At 36.0% G+C, this 19,753-nt stretch overlaps 1 protein-coding gene across 2 annotated transcripts in view; it reads right to left on the bottom strand.

Moving 5' to 3' along the window:
* NKAIN3 (sodium/potassium transporting ATPase interacting 3) overlaps positions 1-19,753 on the bottom strand; it is a 652,954-nt gene that overhangs the window by 469,768 nt on the left and 163,433 nt on the right. The window lies entirely within an intron of this gene.

Below are 19,753 nucleotides of genomic sequence, written 5' to 3'. Positions count from 1 at the left end.
AAAAAAAAAAAAAAAAAGAAATTTGATTATTGGGAACAATGCAGAATTCCAACCTACTAGATGTCTACTAGGTGCTGGGATTAGGGTTGCACTACTCAGAATCAATTCACTCAATTTCAAGAAACTTGCAAAGAGATCGAAAGCAAGACAGGGGATGACAAATTCATTCTGATGATGTTAATTACTTTCAGAAATCTTATCCAGGAACACAAATACGACATTAAGCAGAACTCAGATTATAAGGACATTGGGAAAGGGAAGTGGTGGCCATATATTCATAATACATGTATTAAAATTAAATAAACAACAAAACCAAAATAAACACTGAAGTTGGATTAGGTTTCACTTTTGGCAAATGACTTTCACTGAACAGTGAGTAGAAAAATAACGAAGAAACTTTAGAAAATGACTGGCAACTGTAATCTTGTCCAGGCATTGCCAATGCACAGTACATCTGCTGCCATTTCCAAATTCCTTGTGCTTGGCAGACCTCAAGGAACCATCTCTTCATTCTTCCCTGGTGAGTTCTTTCTTACCTGGGCTCAAGACACTTCTTAACACAATGCAACTGCCTCTTACAACAAAACTGGTTTGGCACACAAGGGGGGAACATACTTATCTTCCTTTATCTAGATTAAATGAGAAAATGGAGATCTACTGAGGCGAATCACTCTCTGCCTAAAATTTCACCTCTCCCGGTTAGTGTATTTTCCATCGTATTCTCATGATCCTAATTTCTGTTTAGATTTGTACTCAATTAACATTATTGTTGCATAGATTCATTTAGACAAAATACCAGGTGTTAAATAAACAAGTAAATGAAATGATCTGTCTTAAGTCACGTGACTACTTCTTCCTAGAATCAGGATTCTGGTCAAATACTAAGTTCTTGTGGTTGAATCTATGTAAGAAAAAAATGAAGAAAAAATGTGCTAGTTAAACTCATTTAAAAATAAAACTCTGAGGTGGGTGGGTCACTAGAGATCAGCCTGGGAAACATAGTAAAACTCCCCTCTCTACCAAAAAATACAAAAAAATTAGCCAGGCATGGTGGTGTGCACCTGTAGTCCCGGCTGCTTGAGAGGCTAAGGTGGGAGAATAATTGCTTGAGACCAGGAGGTCGGGGGTACAGTGAGATGAACTCATGCCACTGCACTCCTGCCTGGGTGACAAAGTGAAATCCTGTTCCAAAAATAAATAAAATAAAAACTCTTTTCAATAGAGTAATATTTTATTTTTATTTATTGAGCATCATGGTTATTCTCTTTGACATAAAACATAATTTACTGAGAAAAAAAAAGACATAAACGCAACCTATTTTAGATGATTTTAAGAGAGACCTGGAAGTTCCAAATTAACTTTCTCCAAAGTCTTATAAATTCTAAACAGCAAAAAAAATTAGTTAACGAAAAGTGTGATGCTTTGTTATAGCTTACATATTGACTGCAGATACCTTTATGACACAGCCAATTGTATTTTTGTATCAAGTGTTTTTACACTGATCCAAAAGGAGCACTAATTTATAAGATTTCATGATAATTTAAATTGGCTATAGGAGTTTAGGGTGTTGTACATTTGTTTTCATAAGGTTGCTGATCCTGTTATTTATTTGCCACAAAATTCTTAGGATTTCTCCAATTTTTCTTTTCTAAAGAAGCATGTAATCTCTTTGTGGTGATGCAGGTTTTAATAAAGGCAATGAAATAGCATGAGGAAAGCACTGATCAAAATCTCTGACTTGGTTAAGACTTGGGAATGAGGAGGCAAGAAGCAGTTTTCTAGGCAGAAGCAGCAAGAGCCAGTGCAAAGGTCCTGAGGCAGGAATGAGTCAGGTACCTTTGAGAAATAAAAACAAAGCTCCTGTGCTTGCTGCACAATAGAGCTGGAGAAGAGACATAGAAGTGAGGCGAGAGGTCAGAGTCCGGTCCTCTATAGAGCATTGTAGTCTACTGTTAGGTCATGGATTTGAATTTAAGCCCAGATAGCAGGAAAGACATTTGAGAACTTTAAGCAGACAAATGCATGATCTGATTAAACTTTTAAAATGAAGGTATCTCTCTTTCTTTTCTAGAGCAGTAGTAATGCCTTTTCAATTTATTTAATTCTCATCCACATGTAATATGAGTGAGTGCTAATAATATAAAAGGGAGAGACAGAGATGTTAGAACTATGGATTGCAAATGAATAATATACATTATACTCCATGATATGAAGCCTTTAAGACCTAAGTTTATTCTATGGCAGAATTCATTTTTGTGCCATGTGGCAACAAGAAAGTCAGCAACTTGGTGTGGTGACATTGCAGCAAAACGTGATTTTAATGTGCTCACCCAGAGGACACATTGAGGAAAAGTGACATTTCATTGAAGAATACAGTATTATATACAACTCTCCTTGCCCTTTGATGTATCAGGGTATGAGCTAGAAACTTCAGGACTAGTTAAAACTCTGTCATTGGCCTGTAACCCAAGCACATATGGCTCATTTGCACATACATTTATTTTGGAACTTTCTCAATTCAGTTGTTTGACATCTGAGTACTAAGTATCTACATATTACCACCTTAGAAAAGAAAACACTGATCTTCTATGAAATTAAGGAAAAGTAAGTCACATATTTTGGAGAAAAATGGTCATTGGAAAGAAAGGTAGATATGACTGTATTAGTAACAAATCATATAAAGTAATTTTTGTAATTGTATTAAATTATTACTTGGGGAAAAATTAACTTGTATTGCTTTTTCTAATCTCCTCTGTCCAAAAACATTCAGTAATAATGATACATTATTAACTTGAACTTTCATTAAGTTTCTCTTCCAATTTGTTTGAAGTCCCTGTTCTCACTGGGCTCTGAGATTCACCCAATCTAGAAACCCTGGAAATTACCTTGCTTCCCTATCTCTCAAAACATTTTTTTTTTTTTTTCCTGAGACAGAGTCTTGCTCTGTTGCCTAGGCTGGAGTGCAGTGGTGCACAACCTTGGCTCACTACAACCTCTGCCTCCTGGGTTCAAGAGATTCTCCTGCCTTAGCCTACCAAGTAACAAAGATTAGAGGTGTGTGCCACCACACTTGGCTGACTTTAGGTAGAAACAGGGTTTCATCATGTTGGCCAGGCTGGTCTTGTTTTTTTTTCCTTCTTGAAAAGTTTGTTGATTCTGCAGTTGTTGTGTTAACATTCTTGTTTTATTTAAATGTTTCTTTGCTGATTAGCATGCATTTATGTAGCCAGGATAATCAGGTTGAATTATATCATTTTGGAGAGGTTAAATTCTAGTAATTATACATTTGCATCTTACAATTACAGCATAAATCTGATAATGCTATGTTACTTGCAATGTATACGATAATGATAATTTAAGAAAGATGTAAACTTAGAATTTTGGATTCTATTTAGTTAAATGATCTCTTTAATCTATAAAAATGTTTAAGCTTGAATATTTGAAAATAATAAAGATGTAAAGTGATACCTTCCCATTTTAGAGGTGAAAATGCTACATTTTTTCTGTCTTTAAAATGTTTTCCAAATAGGCAAAATGTCATTTAGGATACAGCATAAGAAAACAGAAATTCCTTCTACATGCTAAGCTGAGTACATTGAAATACCAATTCCATCTGTACTTATAAATTATACTCTCAGTTATTTCTGCAAACAAATTGTAAGTTTCATTATTAAATATATCTTTCTTTCAAGGTGCAAATAATTGAATGATATATTTAGGCATGTGAAATGTCATTAGTATCAAGAAAGATTCCACTTTTAACACTTTTCAGAGTCAGGACTAAATAACTAGAAAGTTCAGTTAACAATAAACAACTATTTTGCTTTTCAAAAACTGTTATACTTGAGGATCTTACTGACCCATCATGGGAGACTTTTCTTACATTAGAATATTTAAAATGCCATTAGGACATATCTGTTACTATCTTCAAATAGAACATTCTAACTAGCACTTAAGATTGATACTCTTTAGCACTATTCTTCTATCAGGCAATAAAATGTCACTGAACAAAAAGATGGCCCACATAGTAACTGATTTTTTAAATGTTACTTTATGAATTAAATATTAATGACTTTTTTTCTCACTTGCTTCTATGTGAATCCAAATATATATACTTAAGTATACTTATACACAGAGAGATTACACATTAATAGTTGTTTGGTAAGATATGCTGTTATCAGCAACAATTCCATGGACCTCCCAAGCTCAGGGAGTTGTCAGATGGCACCAGCTTTCTGAGTTCTAATTTGTGAATGCTTTCCAAACATTGCACCAATTTTTATTTATTGATTTAAAAAAAAACCATTTATTTTGTAATATTTGTAGAGCTACAGGGAAGATGCACAGACAGCACAGAGAATTCCCACACACCTCTCACCTGGTTTCCTCCATTGTTAACCTCTTAACAATATCAAGGTACATTTCTCAAACTAAAGAAGGCCACAGTGGTACACGGTGATTCACGAAATCATGTATCTGGCTTTCACTAGGTTTCCCATGATTGTCCTCTTTATGTCCTAGGAATATTCCCAGCTTTGTGTGTATCTGTGGTACAGTAGCCCACTCATCTGCAGTTTTGCTTTCTGGAGTTTTACCTTTCACTGTTTCAGTTACCTGTGATCAGCTACAGTCTGAAAATATTACAGTAGTTTAATAGAGAGACCATATTTATATAACTTTAATTATAGAATATTAAAATTGCTCTACTTTATTTATTGCTGTTAATGTTTTATTCATCCTAATTTGTAAATTAAACTTTACCATAGGTATACTAAAAACATAATATATAGAGAGTCTGATGTTATGCACAGTTGCAGGTAGCCACTGGGGGGGTTGGAACATATTTCCCATGGATGAGAGAAGACTATAGTATTTACAGAAAATACACACAAAGCAGAGGAGATATTGCATATAAAATGACAGCATTTAGGGACAAAGATTAATCTTTAGTGGCAAGGAGAACAAACAAATTACCAATAGTTGGTATAACTTTCCATGTTGTGCATAGATTTAGATGCCACAAAATACAGTCTAAGGGCATGAGTCTTGATAACAAATTTGCATTCAACCAACCCTTGGTGCATTTTAGAATATGTCTTCTAGTTTCCATGACAAGACTTAAAAAGCACTGTTATAATATGATAGTGTAGAATGTAAGAGGGATTTTGTCTGTCTGCTAAGTGTCTGTGCATTCCAAGGTGAATTGAATTGATTTTCAACATTTTTTGAGGTAACATCAATATTAATTGCTAATAAGCATTCTACTGTGCCTGAAATAGATTGAAAATTTACCACAGTCTCTTATACCGAATTATAATGGACCAAATTTACTATTCATTGCACATTTTGTTGATCCTGCTCATACAGAAACATTTATTAGTTCTGAGTGAGATTGCAAAAATCGATTAAAATGCCAACCCTCCCTTTAAAGAGCTTAAAAATCTAAAAAGAGAGACAAAAGGGTAGAACAAATCAGTTCATAAAGACAGAAGATGAGAAGTGCTATAACATTTGAACCTACAAAATGTGGCGGAATTTTGAGAACACATAGCTGGGAGAAAGCAGTCTTCATAAGAAGGACTGGAATGTTTTGGGCATTCAGTAACAGGAAAGAAGTTCACTCATTCCACGAAGTGAAAATGGACTGCACCAAGGTATGCAAAGCCCACATGTGGGATGCAGATCCCTGCAGAGAGGTCAGTTGCTGCCTAACTCCAGCCAATTGTTCTCACCCTGCTTCTCTGTGTCAGATTTTCCTCAGACCCCAGGAACCAGAAACACAGATTTTCATCTAAATGTCTCTTCATTATTGACTATTGCCAATAATTCTTTTTCTTTTTCAAAGTTGTTGTTCAGATTTAAAAAAGAAAAAAAATATATGTCTCCTGGTCCAATTTGACTCATGGTTCCCAGTTTGTGATTTCAGGACACATAGGCAAAGAATGCAGCCTGGAAAAAGGAAAACACAGGATATTCAGAGAATGTAAAAATATAATTTGGCAGAGGTTTGATTTTCCTGCCAAGCAGGGTGGACAACGAGGACTTTGCCCAGAGCACTGACATTTTAAGATTTAAGTATTTAAATTAATGTAAAAAGTTCGGTGTCAGTCAACAAATAATTAGTTCAAAAAGGAAGCTCCCACATTCCATGCATTGTTAATAGCAATGAACAATCAGCGCATTCTGAATTATGTCATTGATTTGACTTCGGTCCTGCTTGACCTTGCAAAAAAATTGCTAGTGATTTATATGCCCCCATTCTTCCTCTCCTGCTCTCCCTCCAATTCTGAGCTGATGGCTTTATGCCTAACTTTTTTGAAAAATACATGGAACCATTTAGAAGAGGAAGGATTTCCACTTTCCCACCACCATAACCGCATTCCATCTGCGCCTGTGTCCATAGACTCTGCCCTTTCTTCTTTTACAATGAACCACTTGCCCATGCTCTTTGTATATGAGGAGCCATCTTTATTTTTCTGCTTTCAAAATTATCTCTTGGTCTTTGTCTTTTGATAGTTTAGTCATAATGTGTCCATGGGTTTTCTTTGAATTCATCCTACTTGGAGTTCACCACACTTCTTTGATGTGAAGACTAATGTTTTTAAACCAATTAGAAAGTTTTCTGCCATTATTTCTTCAATTATTCTTTTTGCTTCTTTGTCTCTCTATTCTCTTTTCGAAGCTGACATTTATGAGTATGAGCAGCAAGGTCTGCTTGACAATGTCCCGCAGGCATCTAAGGCTCAGTTTTCTTCACAATTCTTTATTTCTGTTACTCTCATGGAATAACCTCAATTGACCCATTTTCCAGTTGGCTGAGGATTCCTTCTTCTATCGGCTCAACTCTGATATTGTAAAATTTTTTTTTAGGTTATTATACTTTTCAACTTCAGAATTTCTATTTTTATAATAATTTCTATCTCTTGATATTCTCCATTTGGCAAGATATCATTCTTACACTTTAGTTCTTTAGACATTATTTTCTTCAGTTCCCTGAGGATATTTAAAATATCTGATTTAAAGTCGTCATCTAGTAAGTCCAACATCTAGGCTTCCCTATAAATAGTGCTATTGATTGCTTTTTCCCCTTTGAATGGGCCACGATTTTTGTGCCCTTCAATATCATGGTATTTAAAAACTCAATATTTTAAGCATAATAATGTGGTAACTCTGGGAACACACTTACAGTCTCACCCAGGGTTTGCATTATTTCTTGCTGTAGTCGTGTTTGTTTGATGACTATTCTGGAATAATTCTGTAAAGTACATATTCTTTGTTGCATGTGGCCACCGAAGTCTCTGCTTTGTTAGCTTAGTAGAGTCACTCGGTGGTCATCTATTCATTCCTAACCGATCTCCTGTCTTTGCTGAGGAGCTCTGTGTGTTGAGACATACCTTCAACAATAATGAAGGCATCTGCAACTTCACATTATACTACATTTCCTGCTTCTCCAGAACCTCAAGAATGACCAGAGGTGAGGGTTCAAGACCTCTCAGGCTTTCCTTGAGTAGGTACAGCCCTGATCATGTGCTCAACCTTATACCTGTGTATGCCCTTCCAGATTCTCAGCAATATCTCAAAGCTTTTAAGCTCCTATGGACATTTCATTCCCAAGCTTTTCCTTTAAAGCTTTCTGGTTATTCTATTGACTACCACAATTGCCTCTAGGCAAACATGAAGTTAAAATATTTCCCTCTAATTGTTTTAGCACCAAATCCTCTTAGCAAAGCTTTTTCTCACTTGGTAGTTCTAAGTAATGTCAAATACAGAGAGCTGCACAACTGAAGTCTCTCGAGTAAAAAAGACAGGTCAAATACTGACAATTGTGTGGGAGTGAGGCTTTGAGTAAGCTGCAGCTCCATTCTTCCCTCTCTGATGCTTGCCAGGCTGCAATGAGAATGTGAACTCTTCCTTACCAATACTATTTTAGATCTGGAGAGCAGGGAATGAGACTCAAGTGAGTTAAATACCACAAAACTCATTATTCTTACCAAGATTCAGCTGTTTTTTCTTGAATAAGTGCACTCTGATTTCTATAAGTCTTTATGTAATTTCTAGACTTCTGAACAAGTTTATTGTGACCATATTGCCAGCTGTTTGCTTGTTTGTTTTGAGACAGAGATTCACTCTTGTCGCCCAGGCTGGAGTGCAATGCATGATCTTTACTCACTGCAACCTCCACCTCCCAGGTTCAAGTGATTCTCCTGCCTCAGCCTCCAGAGTAGCTGGGATTACAGGGTCCTGCCACCATGCCTGGGTGATTTTTGTATTTTTAGTAGAGATGGGGTTTTGCCATGTTGGCCAGGCTGGTCTCAAGCTCCTGATCGTAGATGATCTGCCTGCCTCAGCCTCCCAACGTGATGGGATTACAGGTGCGAGCCACTATACCCGGCTGCCAGTTTTCTTATTGCTTTTATGGAGGAGAGAATTTTCAGAGGTCTTTACTCCACTATTTCTCTGGCATCCCACCACATTTTCTTAACCATTCTATTATAAGAGCCTTCTAACCGAGCTACCTGTTTTGAATTGTACCACATTACAGTCTATTCTCACAATAGCATATAAAGTCATGCCATGTTACTTCCCTTGTTCACAATCCCTCAATGACTTCTCATCTCAGTCAAAGGAAATGCCAGGTTCTTAGCATTCTCTGCTTACTCCACTTCAGCACTCTGGCCTGCCTGCTCTGAGCACACTTTATCTTTGCATATTGCTGGAATGCTTTCTTCTCAGATCTCTGTATTGCACACTCCCTTTTCCCATTAGATTTCTGACCTTATATCAATTTATCATGGAAACCTTCTTGACCTGTCTAAAGTAACATTTCCCTTACCAAGTCACTCTGTTCTCTGCTTTGTTTTCCTTCATTGCATTTATCATGCCTTGACGTTACATATATTTTCATCGTTCAGCTTCTTCTACCAGAATGTAAACTGCACAAAAGCAAGCATGTTCACTGCTGCATCCACAGTGCTCTGAATAGAGCCTAGACAGTAGTAGGTACTCCATAGATATGTACTGAGTATGTGATAGACGTCTGTAGGGGAGTAGTGATCATTGTTCATTTGGCCTGGTAAACAATGATCATCCTTATCTAATTCAGCAGCCCTGACAGGGCTGACAGGCTTTAATTATCATGAATACTCCCTGTTGCTCAGCTGACCCAGACTTCTGGGAATGTCCCAGATCTCTGAGGCCACAGTCTATTAAGGTTGTCAAGCAGGGATGAATTTCCACTCCAAATATCAGCTGAGGCCCTGAATTAAACTGGAAGCCTGGGCTAGATCAGATCAAGATGCCTCATGACCAAGCACTGCCGAGGACAGAGGCCTGCCAGTCTAGGGACCAACGGTCCAAACCTGCTAGGCTTTTTTTTTTTCTTTCTCTGACAACACACATATAAAGAAACTCTTTTTCTCAAGTCACAGGACATAAACTCTAATCTTTCATCCTATCAGTCATGATGTTTGAATGTTTACTGCTACAGAGGGTCTGAAAATCTCATGGAAAAGATAAAGAACTCTAAAGAATTTCGATTTTCCTTGTATTGACCTGTTCCCAAATAGACTCTGTCCCTGTAGCCCAGAAGGGGCACCTTGGACCAATCAGCCACATATGCCCTTTCCTTCTCTCAATACCTTCTGCAGAGGTACAATGAATTCTGATGATAAACTTTAGATAATGAGATGTTATCTCATACATAACAGACATTCATTAAATGTTTCTTGAATTTTGGTGAAGGTTTTCCAGTCCTTATTTGTCGAGTGGGTGGGTAAAGTTTTAAGAACATGAGAAAGCTCTTCCATTTGACAAATGCATTCTATTCTACAAAGGCAAACTTTTAGAAAAGTGCCTGCCTCAGCTGCTTTTTCTAATCAAGATGACTGGTAGGACATGCTTTCTTCCAGGCCTTCACAGGGACAGCTGACTCAAGGTCTGGTACTAAATTACCAACAAACTTTATTCACTATTGTCAGAGGGTTGGGTCTGTCACCTCCAAATCCTAACACACATTACTCTCCAGTCTGCTTCCCATGGACAGACAGGCTTTGATGTGATTTTATTCTTAAAATGCATTACCCCTTTCTTGTAAAAATTATCCACAACATGACTATTTACCCAAGGTCCATCTTATACAACTTTTTAAAATAACTTTTCTTACTCCTCAGGTTTGGCAAATAAATTTTTGTAGAGATGGCTCTAGGAGTAAGCAATGAAGTCATGGTACTGATTTAAGACCAGGCCTATTGGAGAAGTAGCAGCATCAACTAAGCAGCTGGGGAACACAGAGAGATTAATCTTGACAGAGTTAGACATGCAAATACTTAGAAAGGTGATAATATGCTTTGAGTTGTCTATTATGATGCTGTTATTTTTGTTTCATGTAAAACTAGAGCATCCGAAGACCAGACAAAGCTGGATTATACACTAACCATTCCCCTGGAGGGCCTGCTATGCATACAATCCAAACAAAAGAGACAGAAAATCAGTAAGTAATCAATAGTGCGACAATTACAGTGTAGTGGCTTAAGTAATCTTGGCCATTTGCCTATTTTATTCACCTGAAAAAGACTTAAATAAGTCCTCCTTGAATAAAAATTAAGTACAAACAGACGCTAATGACTGTGGTAAGAAAAAGCAATTTATAATATATGGCAAACCCAAACTATTTTTGATTATGCACATATGCGTAATGTAATACACTAAAAATATACTAAGAATTATTTCTGTAAATTTAAATCAATGGTAAACTGTACTTTATATATAGATATATAAAATGAAGTGTGATTAAATGTATATGTATTAAATATATATATATTAAATATATATATAAATTATTTTATATATATATATATATACAATTTTACCAATCATTATCTGCCCAGGAAAAAGAACTCACAGCTAGAAAAATGAGAAAATGGATTTTCAAATGAAATCAGGAAGCATTTTTAAAAGACAAAAAATAAGATTTACAAGCAGCAAGTGGAAATCATCACGTGCTCAATTATATCAAAATTATACAACTATAGTTAGAGAGGACTTCAAAGCATGCCTACCCTCCAACAGATGAAAGAATCTGCTCTATCACCCATCACTGCAATGATCAGCTCATCTCCATGTGAACACTACTGGTGGCAGAGTGCTTGATAATTTGCAAGCTACCTTTCTTTGCTCATGTGTGAATACTCTAATTTATTTTTAAGTTCTCCTGAACCAAAACACTTATCAGTAGCTTTAACCAAGTAACAGATCTTTATATTTCCCCCTGGAATAACATAAAATAAATAACATAAAATAAAAAATCCCTGTTCCATTCATGGTCTTTTCATATATTTGAAGATGATGTTTACATCCCTCCCTAAGGCAGTCCTATCTCCATAAACAGTCCCTATTCAGTCATGTAATATTACTGTGTACACAAGTTCCCAAAGTTTCATTATTTTAGTTTCCATCTTTATTCATTTAATAAATATTACTTAAGCACCTGCTACATGCCAATCACTGGAGATATGCGAATGAATAGAAAAACACAGCACTTTCATTCACAGAGCTTAAAGTTGGCTAAGAAAGGCAAACACTTTAAGCATGATAATTTAAAATGAGATGAATGACACAAAGAGAAAGGTCATGGGCACTTTTCAGTTACCTTCTCATACAGTAGTACCTAGAGCTGTACACAAAACTCAAGAAATCGTTCTAATGAAGGCTGGGTGCATCAGGATTATTATCACCTGATCCAAGCCATGATTTTAAAAATTTCGCTCAGATTGTAGCAGCTCCAAAATCACATCACAGAGTGGGAAACGTTCATACTAAGGCTGAGATAAATGGAAACTTGTATATTCAATTCACGGCAACAACTGGGTCCTATATCTCCACCTTGCTGCCCCAGGTGAAAGTACAAACTGTGTTGGGGAAAAGGCCAAGGCAAATCTATGATCCAATGACTGAATGCTGACTTCAGATACGTATCAGGAAAAGCGCCCTCTCAGAGATCAAGAAAGGCTTCCGTTTCTTAAGACTCCTAGCACTGTAGTTCCTGTTTATCCACAGTTTTGCTCTGTGTGGTTTCAGTTACTCGTGGCCAACTGTGACCCAAAAATATTAAATGAAAATTCCAGAAATAATTCATAAGTTTCAAATTGTGTGTGTTCTGAGCAGCATGAGGAAATTTTGTGCCAACTGAAGACATCAATCATCCTTTTGTCCAAAAGATCAAGCTGCACAGACTACGTATCCATTTCTCACATAGTAGCTATCTCTGTTATCCCATAGAAAAAAATGTAGCATATATAGGGTTGAGTATTATCTATGGTTCATGCATCCACTGAAGGACTTGGAACATATCCCCCAAAGATAAGGGGGCGGGACTACTGTATTTTCAAACAATGAAAACATACAAAAAGAAATTCCCCAATAAATCTATTTCAGGCTAAAAAGCCTGCAGTTTTATTTGTGTGTGTGTGTGATAGTTATTCCTTTCAATGAAGGGACGCTTCTTTTATATTTTCTTGAATATTTTCAAACATAGTACACTGTGAAGTTAATTTTTAAAAATAATTTCAACATTCGTTGTAGATTCAGGGGGTACACGTGCAAGTGTGTGACATGCGCATATTGAATGATGCTCAGGTTTGGGTGCAATTGATCCAGTCACCCAGGTAGTGAGCATAGTGCTCAATTAGTGTTTCAGCCCATGTCCTCCTCCCTTCCTCCCTTCCACCCCTTGTAATCCCCAGTGTCTATCATTGCCATCTTTATCTCCATGAATACACAATGTTTAGCTCCCACTTATAAATGAGAACATGTAATACTTGGTTTCCTGTTCCTGCATTAATTCACTTAGGATAATGGCCTCCACCTGCATCCATGTTGCTGCAAAGGACAGGGTTTTGTTCTTTTTAATGGCTTCATAGTATTCCATGGAGTATATTAACCACACTTTCTTTATTCAATCCACCACTAATGGGTGCCTACGTTGATTCCATGTGAATAGTGCTTTAACAAACATATGAATGCAAGGATCTTTTTGGGAACAGAGCTAGCAATCAGTGTAAAGAAAATCAATGTAAATATTACTTAACGTATAATCATATTGCCTAGAGACATCCCCTAGAGTTTCTTCTACCTCTCCTGTAAGTCATCTAGAATATTTTCATTATCTGACAATGACGTTTGACAAGGCTGTCTGAATTCACAGACTTTGCAGTACATAAAAGAGAAAAGTGATTCAATTAAAGAGGAGAAGAGAGGAGAAAGGAGGAGAGGGGAGGGGAGGGGAGAAGGAGAAGGGCAGGGCAGGAGGGGCATGGGGAGAGGAAAGGAAGGGGAGGGGAGGGTAGAGGAAGGAATGGGAAGGGAAGGGGAGGGGAGGGGAGGGGAGGGGAGGGCAACAAAAAAACAAGCCGGGGGAGAGGAGGGGAGGCCAGGGGAAGGAAGGAGAGAGAAGGGGAGAGGAAGGAAGGGGATAGGAGAGGAGGGGAGGGGAGGGGAGGGGAAGGTAGGGGAGGCCAAGGGAGGGTATTCAATGATGAGCGCTGATTTTTGGTTAATTTTATTTTACAAGAATATACTGCTTTAAAATTACATGGTCATGACTATAACCATAGTCATGAATGATGGCTGCTTATTCTCCAAAGAAATGTGATCCAAACTAATATAATAAAAAAGATAATTATACTTCTATTCAATATTTTTAAAATTGATGTTAAAACATAATTAATTGGCTCTATATTGCATAAGTACTACCTGTATGACCTTTTGGGAAAAAATCACTCTACCTCTCACTGCACACTATATCTGTTCCTCACTTACAAAGTGGATTAGTCATGTCTTACCTTCCTCTTTCACAAGCCCATAGTGTGTTCAAAATATATTACACCACAATAACATCAGATATTCTTTCAAGATGCTTTATTTATGAATTGATTTTTTTTCCTTCTGCAGGGATCCAGGTTCTACATTCTGATCCACAGCTATGTTATAGATTACATGAGACAACCACACAGCAGAGAATAGGAGCCACAGTTCTGGAGCTTCCGTGCCTGGGCTTCATCTGCTGATTCTGCAGTCAACACTAACTCTGCCTTCAGTGTTATAACCATGTTTGTTATCATATGCCAAGGTCTCTTCTATGTATTATTATTGAAGACTCTACAACCACTTCACATAAACCTCAATTAGCTGATTTATCAACTAGTAAAAGGAATTTCTTAGTTTCACTTAAACTTATTTGGCTTCAGGTTGAATCCTAAAATTGGCAAAGTGAATAAATGGGCATTTTCACTCCAGTTAGAACAGAAGATGTTTTCAGGATATTCAATTGTTAGTGTCTATAATAAGTTAGCAATTGCTATGGCTTCATAACAACTTACCATCACTTCTTGCCACTCTAAACTGCTACCATGGCATTTTCTTTGTTCATCTCTTTAAATGTATTATTTTGCAATCTATGATTTTATTGCTTACCAAATATAGTCTCTATATGCCTGAAATATTCTGGAATCTAAAATTTTCTTCTAATGCGGTTTCTTACCATTAGACCTAGAATAAACAACTAACTTCCAGTCCCCAGACTTCAGGATGAATGAATTTTGCAGCTAATATTTTGAACGCAGATTTTTGATGGGGTAAGAGAAAACCATATAGAAAGAAAACCAGGCTGCCTAAGGAGAGGAGAGCAAGGTGTAAAGACAGGGAGGACCAATTTAGAATGAGACTCTCACCATCTCTACCACTGTATTCTGAACTTGCATCATGTGCTACATTCCTTTGATGTCTTGGTGCCTCCTCAACTTATATTTCACTTTTTCACTTCCGTATAACTGTATAATACCAGAAGCAAACCAAAAATAGTTGGAAGTATATACTCAAGAACAAAATTGATTAGGTTCAAAGTTCAGCCTCAGTCCCAGCATTTATGTGGGCAATTTTATTTAACCTCTCTGGGCCTCAATTTCCTTATAAGAAAAATGGGTAGAATTACAGCATCTGTTCCAGAGAATATATGCAAAATGCTTAATCTAGTCCCTGGCATATTGGAAAAAGTCAAGTATTATTAACTAACTATATTTATGAACACAATTCCTTCTACCTTTTGGTCGTCTCACACCTAGACTTCATGAAAAGTAACAAGTCAAGCTTCAGTTTCTCTAAGAAACTCTTCCAAATAATAGAGTCATTAGGTATAAGCTCTACTTGATAACTCTTTCCTGTTCCCATTGTAACTATATATTCTTGTGCATGGCCATTGAGATAAATATATCTAATTTATCTTTTGAAATATGATAAACAATGGTATAGAATTTAAGAGTGGTGGTGGAGTCAGAATATTTGGGTTTAACTCTAGCTCTATTACTTGCTTAGTAAGTTACCCAAGTTCAGACAAATCCCAGCTCCACTACTAAGCAAGTAGTTTCTTTACTACTTGCAAGTAGTTGCTTAGTAATGGAGCAACCACTTGCTTAGTAATGGAGCTGGGATTTGCCTGAACTTGGGTAAGTTACCAAATCTCTTGGTGTAAAATTTCCTAATGGGTAAGATGTGAATATTTTTAATACCTATCTAGTAAGGTTTTTTGTGTATTAAAACAATTAGTCAAATGTCTATCAAATAGCACCTGATGAAAAATATTTCTGTGGATTGGCAAACACTAATAAGAAATAAAACAATCTGTATTGGAAGAAACCCTAATAATAGAAATAATTTTTAATAAGCATAGGCAATATCCTTACTGAAAGAAAGGAGGAGAATAAAATCATGAGTCAAGAAAAAATAATTTAAAAGAAGAACCAAATGGAGGTGTCATGTATGAAAATATAAGAGTTGAAATAAAGACTCAATTTGGGTTTCCAGTTCCAAAGTCGTGGCATAGAAGCAAGTTGGCTTTACACACCCCCATCAGAAAACCACATATGAATATACAATTCTGATATCATCACCTGTTATATTCTAGAACTCAAATATGAGGATGAGACAGTTTCTAGGGCTGCAGACAAATTTAAAAAAAAAAAAAAAACTCTGAGTAGACAATAAGAGAATCATACTTCCATACCTTTGATGCCTCGTCTCCTAATCTGTTTGACACAAATGGTGCAGAAAATTTCTCTTGATTCACAACTTCTACTCTAGAAAAAGTGAGATCAAAGTGAACTATCAGTTTCCTCAGCATTCTGGGTTCCCTGGCAGGAGACCTATTCCTGACACAGAAAGCATCAAGAGTGCTTGATAGGAGAAATATACTGAGTACAGCCAGAGACAATGAGTAGAGGTGAGACTACAATCTCCAGACCTGGAAACTCTTTTGCATAACTCTGCTGAAAGAGATATCAAATTAGAGTTGTTATTCAGCATGGTGCTGCTGAATGTAGAAAGTACATTCCACAGGTCCCTGGTCACAAGCTTCTGGTCAGCCAGACTACGCTGCTAGGATATCACCATTGGGACCACCCCATTTGAGAAAGTCAACACTACAATTGTTTACTGAAGCTGAGACAAACCTGGGCTTAAGTCACCATCTAATCCTGAACAGGTAGTAGCAACCTAGAAGGAAAAAATAAATAAATTCAATAAGTAAATTGCAAAGATTCTCTAAGTAAACATATTCAATAAAAGCCAGGTAGAGAAGCCTGGAATGAATAATAACTAGAATAGAATAAGGATTCTTCAATGCAAAGTCATAGACACAGATCCACAAGACACAACAGCAAACAGGAAGCTATGACTTCAACAAAGCAAGGAACCAAGTGACTGATTCTACCAAGATGATGATATGTGAGCTCTCTGACCAAAAACTCAAAATAGAAGTTTTAAGGAAACTCAGTGATCTCCAAGATGACACAGAAATTTATCAGAGAAATTTAGCAAAGAGATTGAAATATAAAACATTCAGAATTCCTGAAAATGAGAAATAAATGAAATTGAGACCAAAACACATAAGATAAATAAAATGGAAACTTGGTTTCTGAAATGATAAGACAAACTGACAAACTTTTAGTTAGACTAACTAAGAAGAAAAGACAAGACTCAAACAAATAAAATCAGAAATAAAAAAAAGAAACATAGCAACTGAGACCACAGAAATATAAAGAATCATTGGAGACTACTATGAACAATTGTATGTCAACAAATTGGAAAACACAGAAGAAACAGATAAACTATTTCACACATATAACCAACTAAAATTTAACTATGAAGTTATAAAAAACCTAAACAAACCAATAATGAGAAACAGGGTCTACGTTCTAACAAAAAATCTCCCATCAAAGAAAAATCCAGGAACTGATTGCTTCACTGCTAAGTTTTATGAAAACTTAAGGAAGAATGAGTAATTATTCTATTCAACTTTTTAAAACAATTGAAGAAGAGGGAATACTTTCAAACTTATTTTATGAGGCCAACATTACCCTGATACAAAAACCAGAAAAGGACACAACAAAAATTACAGGCCAATATGTAGAAAATGAAATAGATAAAAATGAAACTGATGAAAATGGATGCAAAAAGTTTGAACAAAACACTAGTAAACCAAATTCAACAATACATTAAAAAGATTATTCACCACGATGAACTGAGATGCAATTCAGGGATGCAAGGATGATTCATGTATGCAAATCAATAAGCATGATATATCAACATTAACAGAACTAAAAATAAGCAGCATATGATCATTTCAATAGATGTTAAAAATACTTAATAAAATACCACATCCCTTTATGATAAAAACCCTCAAATAGTGCTAGAAGAACTAGATATCCATAAACAGAAGAATAAAACAAGACCCCTACCTCTCACCATATACAAAAATAAAATAACATAAAAATGGATTAAAGACTTAACTTTAGACTTATAACTATCAAACTTCTAAAAGAAAATGTTGGGGAAACTCTCCAGGACATCGGTGTAGACAGAGACTTTTGTGTATGTAAGACCTCGAACTCACAGACAACTAAAGCAAACACTGATGTATGGAATCACATCAAGTTAAAAAGCTTCTTCATAGCAAAGGAAACAATCAACAAAATGGAGTGATAACTCACAAAAGAGGACAACATATTCACAAATTATCTATCTGATGAAGGGTTCATAACTAGAATATCTAAAGAACTCAAACAACTCAACAGCCAAAAACAAGAAAACTGATTTAAAAATGGGCAAAAGTTCTGAATAGTTATTTCTAACAAAATGAAAAGTCATATAAATGGCCAATAGGTATATGGAAAAGACTCAATATCTTTAACCATCAGAAAAATCCAAATCAAAACCACGATGAGATATCATCTCACCATGGTTAAAATAGTTTTTATCAAAAAAGACAGGGAATAACAGATGCTGGTGAGAATGTGGAGACGGCAAAATATTAGTACATTGTGGTGGTTGTATAAATTCGTACAGCCACTAAGAAAAAGTGTATGGAGGTTTTTCATAAACTAAAAATAGAACTATCATATGATTCAGCAATTTAGTTACTGGGTATATATTCGAGAGAAAGGAAATAAATATGCTGAAGGGATACCTGCACTCCCATCACTGACACTATTAACAATAGCCAAAATATGGAATCAGTATAATTATCCATGAATGGATAAAGAAAATGTGGTGTATATATACCTAATGGAATATTACTAAAAGATACAAAATAATGAAATCCTATAATTTCTAGCAACATGGATAGAACTGGAGGTGATTTGGTTAAGAAAAACACAGATGAATACTGCACGTTCTCAGTCATAGGTGGAAGCTAAAAAAAGTGGATTTCATGGAAATAGAGAGTAGATTGGTTGTTACAAGAGGTGGGGAGGAGGGATAAAGAGATGTTGATTGGTTGACACAAATATACAGTTAGAAAGAAGAAATAAGACCTAGCGTTCAATAGATCAGTATGGTGAATATAGTTAATATTAATTGATTGTACATTTCAAAATAGCTAGAAGATAATAATTTGAAGGTTACTAGCATGAAGAAAAGATAAAATTTTAAGGTGATGGATATCTCAATTACCCTGATATGTTCTTCACATATTATACAAATTTATCAAATTATCACTTGTATCCCAAAAATATGTACATGTATTATGTATTAATAAAAAAGGCATTATAAATTTATTAGAAGGCAGCATGTCATAGTGGTAAAGAATATAGGCTCAGGTTCAAGTTTTGGAACCATTAACTGTGTATCTTTAGGCAAGTTATTTAAAATTTCACTGGCTGTTTTTGTATATATATATAAAGTAATGCTAACAGTAATGCCTGTCAGAGCTTTATATAAATGAAATGAGATGATCCGAGCAAAGTGCTTACAAGACTGCTTGGAACATAGTTTCTATTATTTTTATAGAATGAATTTTTAAAAATTGATCTAAAATATTACCTATAAGATATACATATTAGTGGCAAAAAGATGCAGAAAAAAATCAAAAAGAAAGAGGACAAAAATATAAAATAATAATAATAACTAATTGACAATTGTGTTGGCAATTAAAATATCAGTCAAGGCTGGGTGCGATGGCTCATGCCCTCTTGTAAATCCCAGCACTTTGGAAGGCCGAGGTGGGCAGATCACTTGAGGCCAGGAGCTCAAAACCATCCTGGCCAACATAATGAAACCTGGTCTGTACAAAAATACAAAATAAGCCAGGCATGGTGGCGCCTGTAGTCGCAGTTACTCAGGAGGCTGAGGCAGGAGAATCACTTAAACCGAAAAGTGGAGGTTGCAAAGAGCTGAGATTGTGCCACTGTACTCCAGCCTGGGTGAC

The sequence above is a fragment of the Cebus imitator genome, unplaced genomic scaffold (genome assembly GCF_001604975.1).
Source record: "Cebus imitator isolate Cc_AM_T3 unplaced genomic scaffold, Cebus_imitator-1.0 Scaffold373, whole genome shotgun sequence".
In the NCBI taxonomy this organism is placed as follows: Eukaryota; Metazoa; Chordata; class Mammalia; order Primates; family Cebidae; genus Cebus; species Cebus imitator.
The sequence above is the reverse complement of the archived record's forward strand: the minus strand, read 5'-3'. Positions and strand labels throughout refer to the sequence as shown.